This window comes from Lagopus muta, chromosome 1 (genome assembly GCF_023343835.1).
Source record: "Lagopus muta isolate bLagMut1 chromosome 1, bLagMut1 primary, whole genome shotgun sequence".
In the NCBI taxonomy this organism is placed as follows: Eukaryota; Metazoa; Chordata; class Aves; order Galliformes; family Phasianidae; genus Lagopus; species Lagopus muta.
The window spans coordinates 113,213,884-113,223,396 of record NC_064433.1 but is presented as its reverse complement, the minus strand read 5'-3'; positions in this window follow the sequence as shown (position 1 = coordinate 113,223,396).

Here is a 9,513-nt window from a genome sequence, read left to right as displayed (position 1 = left end):
ACTTCTATTTGCATCTCAGAGACAGTAACACACGTTGCACAATACTACTGAGACAGAGGGTATCAGTTTGTGTGTATAAAATTTCTGCCTCAAATCAACAGAGTCCATGATAACTATTTGTTGATGTAACAAATCAGACACAACTGAAGATTTTAAGCAGCTCTGTGTCTGCATTTAATGACAGAAATGTGACAACACTCTTTGTGTCTGATATCACAGTTTTTAGTTGTATCAGATCAAGGTTTCTTTTGCCATTTAATTTCAGCCTGACAACATAATAGTGTTCATAGAACATCCCTCACATCTCTCAATGCTGCTGAATCAGCAGAGGCACAGGCTAGGAGAATGTTATTTTTTTTTGTTGTTTTCCTTAAATAGACATCCAAAAACAGTATATAATATAGTATATTAAAGTGTAACACTCAGTTTTACAGTCTTTCTTCCCTCCCCACCCACTCAACATTTTCCTCTTTAATAAGAATATCTATTTCTTTCTGATGGAGATTCTCCTCACAACATTTTCACTTCAGAGAAGAAAATGCTCTGAAGTAGCAAGGAAGTCCATAAAAAAAGCAAGCTGAAAATTACATAAGGTTGACGTGAGATACAAGTGATTCACAGTGCTGGTCCTTGCCATTATAACAGTGTGTATCCTCCCCAACAGTGCTACAGAGAGCTTATCTGTGCGTGCTGGAAGTCAGGTGTGTGCAGCACGTGCTCTTCGAGCACTCCCTGGGGAAGCTATGACACTGAGTCGTACTGTGTGGGGATTATTAATCAGAATGCTTCTGACAGAAGTCACTTCAATTGAAAGCCATCAAATTACTAATATCTGAATAATGGCCATCTCATTTTATATCCTTATTTTCCTCAGTATCTACTTGCAGCTTCCACACTTAAACCTTTACTCTCTGAGATTTAGCCTGCACATGTCTGTGTTTCCTTCTGATATGAAGAGTAGCTGATGGAACTGGGATTGCTGGGATTATCACTCTCCACAACTGCCTGAAAGGAGCTTGTGGTGAGGTGGGGGTTGGCCTCTTCTCCCACACAACTAGCAATACAGGAGGGAATGGCCTCAAGTTTCACTTGGGGAGGTTTGGGTTGGGTATTAGGAAAAATTTATTCTCTGAAAAAGTGGCCAGGCACTGGGATGGGCGGCTTGGGTAAGTGGTTGAGTCAGTGTTCCTGGAGATGTTCAAGGAAATTTAGATGCACTTACAGACATGATTTAGTGGGGAAATACTGGTGGTTTGATGGTTGCATTTGATCACCCTGGAGGCCTTTTCCAACCCTGGTGATTCTATGATTCTATAACTTCATGCTTCCTACCTATCATTTACATAATGCTCAGCTTTTCCATATTGTTCCTTGGTTGTTAAGAGCTTGTGGCTAGGAAGCAGCAGCCCTCAACCTTATGGATGCTTCTCCTCACTGGATCTAAATATGTATACAGTTCTTCCTCACAGGAGAGTCTAACAATAGTTTTCCAGTCTACTGCTTACAAGAAGTATTAGAAAAACAAGTTGAGAAGACGAAAAATACAATTATCTGCTGAACAACTCTGGAGCTGGTTGTAGGAAATAAAGGCAACAAACAAGTACCAGTATTATTAGGGAGAAAGAGAGAAGATAAAAACAATTTGACAAAACTTGCATTTTTCCCTTGTTCATCAGACCATATCAATAAATGCTGTTCAGTCACCAAGTGTGAATATTTTTTCCAGAGTAAACTATTGCCCCTAGAATAGGTGGAAAACGATATTGCCTGTCAACAACAAGCTCTGTTGTAATAACTGAAGCACACACTAGATAAGATCTCCTTCACAAGAAAATAAAAAAGCTAAATTCATTGAATAGAAATTACGAAGATAATTGTCCACATTGACAAAAGCAAAACACATAGCAGAACATAATTTGAAATATGAATTTTGGGCTTTGCTGACAATGGTAGTCATGTACACCATGGTCTTTTTGTCACACAGTACACTGATTTTTTCAACACTACAGTCACAGTAGTTCTAACATGCTGGGAAACTATTCCTCTTTCATTCATCTGTGATTCATGGTCTGTGTAATCTGTGTAATTTGCATGGTTCTTCAGCCAGGAGGAGACATGTACCATCCATCCCAAAATGTGAAGACTGCAGACCCCTCTGTTTTGAAAGCAAAAGCTTACACTGTTTAATCATTGGGCATATTCTTTTAAAATAATGAGGGACAGTGCAGGACCGTTTTCCTTGTAAATCATCTCACTTTTACCTCAGTCAACCTCAGAAATTGTTACTTCATTATTTGATTTGCTGAATCCCCAAAATATACCATTTTATTTGAGCGTGAAGCTTTATGGGCTGCTATAATTATTATGGTCTCAGTATAACTCTGTCCAATTAGTCACTGAAAATCTATATATACAAATGTTTGAAGAGGTAGTTCCAGTGTGCTTGAAGGAAAAGAGATAGTCAGCTTCCTCAATCTGAAGATCTTTGAACAGGTTAATGACTGCCATGTCTCCTCTCAGTCAAAAGCCAGTAATGAGCTCTCACACTTACAGGTTTGTATCATATTTTGTGATTTACATAATTCAGAGTTTCGCCCCGAGTACTGGGACCCTTCACACTGAAAAATGCTCACTAAATAGAGAAGAGGAGAAGCATTTTTTGTGTCTCACAGTAGTAGGGAGTTCAATGCAGGAGAAACACATGAGATTGTCTAAATGAAAAAGTATATATTATCCGAGCAAAACAACAGCTTTTTTTCTAAATTATCATGATTCTATCTCCTCCATTAGAAAAGAGACAGATCAAATCCATCCATAAAAACTCCACGAAAGAGAGCTGTTCTGCAATAGACACCAAAAGGGTCCAAGCTGTATGCAAAGATACAGTCCCTTTTGTGTCTAACAAATAAATTACCTAAAAAAGGGAAGGACATTTCCAACTAATCTAATTCTTAATGCAATTATATTACATAATATCACCTTTTATAAGCATTTGTAACTCTGTTGTCTGTTTTTAGTGTTATAAATAAATTATGCCACTTACAATTACATTTAGCCTGGCTGAGAAAAGAGAATTCTCACTGTAACTGGATAGCAGTAAACTTGCTGTCCAATACATCTTTAAACTGGGCACTGGGGTGCCTTAAAGCATTCTTGTTCCTTAGCATATTCTCCAGAGTATTCAAGAGTCACATAGCTAATTCCTTTAGAAGCTGCTCAAGGCAAGAGGAATGATCATTTCACATGGATCAGGAGAAGAAGACAAAGAGAGGTCTTTCCAGCTTCTGGTGGTAGCCAATAAGGCCCATTAGCAAGAAGGGAGATGCTGGGGATCACGTTGGAGCATCTTCCTATCCTTTTCATGACAAGAACAGCTCTCAAAGTAAAGTGGAGACCATGATGTTGTTTGATGAGAAGTTACAAAAAAAGAATATAAACAATAAATGTCAAAACATAGAAAAACGAGTGTGTGCAACACCTAAGAATTCCTGATGTGCTTGTGGCAGAGAGGACGGGAAAAAGTGTAACAAAGAAACAAGAGTAACAAACATCCCTTGATTTCATCAACCAAAAATGTTGACAGTTCCAACTGCTGCATTACTGACTCTATGAAGTGAGCTACTGTTTAAGCCTGCAGTATATATATTGATATGCCTAAGAGGAGCCTTCCGATCTAATTATCAGATAGTAGCTCCAACAAGAGCTCTTCTACATTCAAAGCACAGTCACTGACTGACTGGAAGCATGAGAAAACTGCCAGGAAAAGCAGAATAGAATAGATGGAACCTGCGTTCTTGATTAAATGCTTTTTAAGAGTTGATAGGAAAAGTGTTGAATTCTCACACTTTTTTTTTTTTTTTTTTTTTTTTTTTTTACCTTTAAGAAACAGCTACACTATAGTGAAAGTCAGTGTTGTATCATCAGACCAACAATCGGATTAGCTTTATTTACTCCACTGACAGTATAAAGTATTTGACAACAGCTGAACTAACACATGCAGAAAATTTTGGCGGCTGAAGGGTAAATAATTCATTAGCAAAGATGAATGGAAAATTTGTACTACTTTTTTGTTGTTTTGTTGCCAAATAATACCAGATGTTCATGACAAAACAGCTTGTGAAATTGGAATTTTTTTTTTACTAATTTAATATTTTTTGTGTGTGTAAGTCTTTTGATGTAAAAGTTGGGGGATGAGTCAAAATAAAAAAAATAGGGTTCAAATGACTCCCAAAGGCAGCTCACAAAATGGATGAATGAATGAATGAATGAATTTTGGCTCTATCACAGTATTGATATGTGATACAATTAAATCAAAATTAATTTAAATGCATGAAATGCAGGCAGTAAAAATAACAGTTTATTTCTTCTGTGATTTTCTGAATTGTCAAAAATCAAAAGCATTCTTAATCTAGCAAAATCTAAAAGTTTCGTAGTACAGCACTGCTTTAGTCTTCAGATACTAATTAGAACCATTCTGGTCATGTCTAACTACATCTGGTCATGCATTTTGGGCAGCTAGAGAGAAAAAAAGGGAAAGTTTTACCAGCATTTAGAAGTATCAAACAAATATAAATTCCTCTTCTTCCAACATTATCTCAAGCTGTGTTCAAGTGTCTGATTTTATGCACAAAAACTTTAACCACATCTGATTCTTATTTAGTCTCAAACTAGGAGATCTGTGGTATCACCATAAATCATAAGTATATGAAGGTGTAACTATCTATAAATGAATAACTAGATTGCTAACTTGTCACAAGACAGGTCAATAGGACTTCAGAACAGTCTCTACATAATAATTTCTAAAACAAATGCGCTAATCTCATGATCTCTTAATGCTGTAGAATTGAGAAAGGACTGCTAAACAAAAATCGATAGGAATTCTTTTTTTTCCTATTACTTGCCACTTCTTTATTGTAAAAAGGGAAATATAGAAATAATCACTTCTGTTGAAAATATATATTGATTTATTCTAAACATCTTCCTCTGTTCAGAATTCCCAGTGTGTCTACAGTCTAATCTGTAGTGGACAGTCTTCTGAAGAACTGTGGTGTCCTTTATGTCCAGTCTAATCTGGTTATTTCTATTTCATCCCTTAAAAAATTTCATTATCACTTCAACATCTTCCACTGGAGATGCAAACCACTCAACCACTCTGTTGCTTCACAGCATTTTCAGTGGAACATAGACTAATCTCTTAGAAACTTCAATCCCTCTATTTATTTTTTAAAATCTGAATTGGTTCTTCAAGGCTGAGGAGTTCTTTTCAAAAAACAGTCTCTCTCCACCAAGGAAATTTCTATATTTTGATGACTTCAGAATTCAGCCCAGCTCTGTTAAATCTGCTCCCAGATTTTTTATCCTCTCCTCAGGAACATACAGTGAAAGAACTAGGCCTATTGCTCTAGATGAAAAGTTATAAGAAACTTTAAACAGGCAGCTCTACCTACTAGTACTCTAGCATGTGTAATTAAAAGTGGCTTTTTTGACTGATTTATGTAAATTCAAACCAAATTTATATGAATGAAATGCATGACAGTTAGATTGCATTCCTGGCTATGCAACAACCCTGAACCTACTTCTGAACTGTCTGTAAGAGCAGTTCCTTCGTGGTTTCCCTTTATACAAAATCTGCAGCACAGCAAACCAGAGAAGCTAGGTTATCATCACAGTTAATCTTCCCTTTAATTAGAACATTGTAATGAGAAGTGTTTCTTTGGTGTCAAAACATCTTTGAGAACATTATGTTCCCAGTCACATGATCCGATGTGATTCTATGACAGTAAGTGGCCTAAGTGGGCAGAACGCATGTTGAACGTGAGCCTCTTGCATTTCACATGATCATCCTGAGTGCATGTTTCTTTCATTCTTATGTTTGTCATTCCTTCTCTATCAAGGACAAGTGTTACATACACAATGTTTTTCCATGGTAAAATGAGAATACCTCTAGCTAAATATATAAGACACTCTTTAAATATCGTAGAAGGATCTGAATCTTCTAGAAGGAATGCAAAAAAGCTGCAGATACCCTCAACATGAAGTCTACCAGTGATATTTCAATACATTCACAACACATCTGTTGCATTTTGAATGTGTTAACTTCATACATCCCTGACCATGCGATGAAAAGAGTCTCTTACATAGTTAAGCTTCCCACATAAGATTCTAATAGATTTGAATGGTATTAGAGGCTATGTTACAAGAAGCAGAGATTGTTAAAAAATAAAAGTTTTTGCTGGAAAGGGAGCTCTGGGGATATATCCTTTCATCTTCAAATCAAAAATTAAAAAAAATCAAATCGTAGTTTCCTAAGAACAGAATAATTAAAGCAAATGTTTTTGGATAATTTAAGCTCTCTACTAGAGCAACAGCTATAGGAAATCAGAGTTCCCTATGCAGGTTTAGTAATTAGCTTTTGTGGCAATTTTCTAAGAATAACCTTCTGTCCTCAGCTACTATTTAGATTTTGTTGACATTTTCTACTGAAATACTATTCTGAACTTTCAGTTGGCTCTTGGAAATAACTGTCAGAGCCTGTATGCGTTGGCTTAAAAAGCAATGCGGAGCTGAGCTATTATCCAATTCTCTTTCCTGTGAAGAAGCTGCTGAATTTGTACCCTAATAAATGCTACTTATGTCCATGCAAGGTGAGATGAAGGATTTTGTAGTGTTCACTTTAGCATAACTCTTCTGCCAGGCCTATCTTAGTGTGTATATTTTTAAAAATATAGTGCAATTTTTGAAAAGCTGTAATGTCCATAATGGACAAGTCAAGTCACTGTGGGAAGACATAATTGCAGTCTTGTCACAAGGTACTTCACAGCACTTTGCTACAAATGCTTACGGTACTTAGCTGCCTCAGCCACCACTGGCAGAGCAGTGATCCTTACAGAGGATGAATCAAACTTAGACCCTAATACAAGCACTCAGAGTTACTTGCTGTCCATCCTCATAGGAGTCAAGAGAAACAGATGATGGTGTATGGCTTACTGGGTACCTAGATTTGAATAGTGCTAGCACTGTAACAGCTGTAACTGGAGGCCCCTACTAAGAACACTGAGTTTAGAATAACAGCTTTTTTTGACTGTCAATTTGTTTAGGGTCATTTTTAGAAGAGGCTACAAAGAGTTGCTAATCAAGTTTACGTGATATTTCTTCCGTGGTATAAACAAGCAACTTGATCTTTGCCCTTCTTCCCTTTGTTACATTCAGAATGGTATTTTCATTCTTCTGAAAGGTTCCTCAATTTTGTCCTTCGCTTCCTGATGACTACTCACTAAGTAGAAGCTTTACTCCCTTGCTTCATAAAAGTGTCTGAAGCATGTCTTACAACTAAATGGGGCTTTTTCATTGAGGTTTCTGGGGTCCAAGTTTGTGTTGGGTGCATGGCACAGTGAATGTGTACCAGCACACTTACATAGGAATGAGGTGCGAGAATAGTGTGGGATAAATTGCAGAACTTTCACTACAGTAGTTAGAAATAAGTAAGACAAAACTAGATTAAAGCTTCCCTCCCTCTTTGTCTTGTTTGACTTAATATTTTTCACTTCTATTCAAACACCAGATTTTCAACAAAAGTGTAATGAGGAACATTTTTATACTGCATATATAGTTGTTTTACAAGCTACAGCCTTCAAATTTGCTTTCCACCAGTGAAACTGTAATTCAGGTGAAATTTACTTGTATGGTCTTTTTAGTCAGGCTTCTGCTAAGCATTAATTCTTCTGAAGAGTTATGAATGCTATGAGTGCTAAAATCAGTTTCAAACACGGAACCAACTCACATCTCGGGTCCTTGCTATCAAGCTCAGAGTCCTCTAGACACACACAAAAAAGCTGAGCACAGTGCCATAGACATCTTGAGAATGCAGTTTGCTGTTTGTTCAGCCCTTTGAACAAATACACCTGACAGGGAATTAGTGTTTTTTGTTGTTGTTGTTGAGTGGATGCTCTAACAGCACTGTTTTAATCAGTAGCACATTTCCACCTTCCCCACATACCCCTGCTCCAGCTGCATATTTCTATCTCTGCTCTCTTTTCTATGACTGTACAACAGTGGGAAGAATACACTGAGATATGCTCTCCACTTAACTGCAAAGCCCACTGTCAGACACTGTATTTAGTCTGACAGTATGCAAATAAATTACCTTCAATGAATTTTCTTCTTTATAGTCTTTTTTCATTTTACTTATAAAAGGTCCAATTTAGGAACTGTTTAGGTTAAACAGTTATACCTTCTGGCATACAACTCTGGAGATGAAAGAAGTCTTGAAGATGTCTCCAAGGAACCTAATTGCTGGAATCAGGGGAAAGTGTTTCTCATCATTTGTCAACTTGCATTGCTTACTAGATTTGGAATTATTATAAAGTGTTAGGTTGAAATTTTCAAAGCCATGTTTGAGATTGAAATGTTCTGTTCCCACTGAAATGAGAGATAGAAGTAGTGACTCTGTTCATGATTACCACAGCAAAGGGAGCCAAAGAGGACTGTGAGCGGGGAGGACACAGCAAATTTGCTGCCAATGCAGCAGTGATGGTAGCAATGCTTATATGATTTTAATTTACCGCAGGTGATTTGCTGAAACAACAGGCATCAAGATTTCATCCAATGAGCTCTGTAGAAATGAGGATTGTTAAAGAAGAGGCAGGCTACTCATTATTAATTGGATTTCCCACTGTGTAAATTATCAAAAAGACAATTTTCTAGGCAATTAGATAAAGTTCAGGATTCAGCTTTATGTTAGGTTGCTTAAATATTTCATATACTGTTCTTCTAGTAGAAGGGCCTGGAGTAGATTTGTGTGGAAACCCAGTTAATAACAGTCTGTGCAGATCAGTACTTAGGACTTGTAACAAATAGAGTTTTTAATGGAGTGAAAGCTGTCTTCATCATGCTCAGTCATTGTAAGTCTATACATTGCTCAATTTATATATAGATATGTTACAATGTAAGTCGAGCTGAACACACAGATCCTCTTCTAAGTAAACAAGAGTAGGACCAAGTCTTTCATGATCGATTACTTAGCACCTTTAAGTGGGTTCTGATCTGGGATTTGAGCGGTGACCCTTAGCTTCCCGCTGTGCCATGCAGCTGCTCCTGTACATCGAGTTGAAAATGATCGGATGATTTTTGCCTTAACACGTTTCTGTGCTGAACCACAACTCAGCCACTGGATGGGGCTCTCAACACACAGTTGACGTTCCCCACAAACTGCCGTGTTCATTTCATGGCCTCCCTGTGTACAGACTGCAAGGCACAGTGTTAAATACTGTTCGTTCGCGGTAAGAGAGAATGAGTGAAATCCAGTTCTGAGAGCACGGAAAATAGTGCAGGAAAATATCTGTTCACATTTTTAAAATGGTTCATTTATTGCTGCTTGTTTTTACCATACAGAAGGAGGTGGCAACACTGAAAACAGGTGTTATTGTAGACTCATAGAATAAATTTAGTTGGGAATGTATGCAAGGCCCAAAAGCAATACCTCACACCTACTAATTGAGAAGTGAACAACAGGCT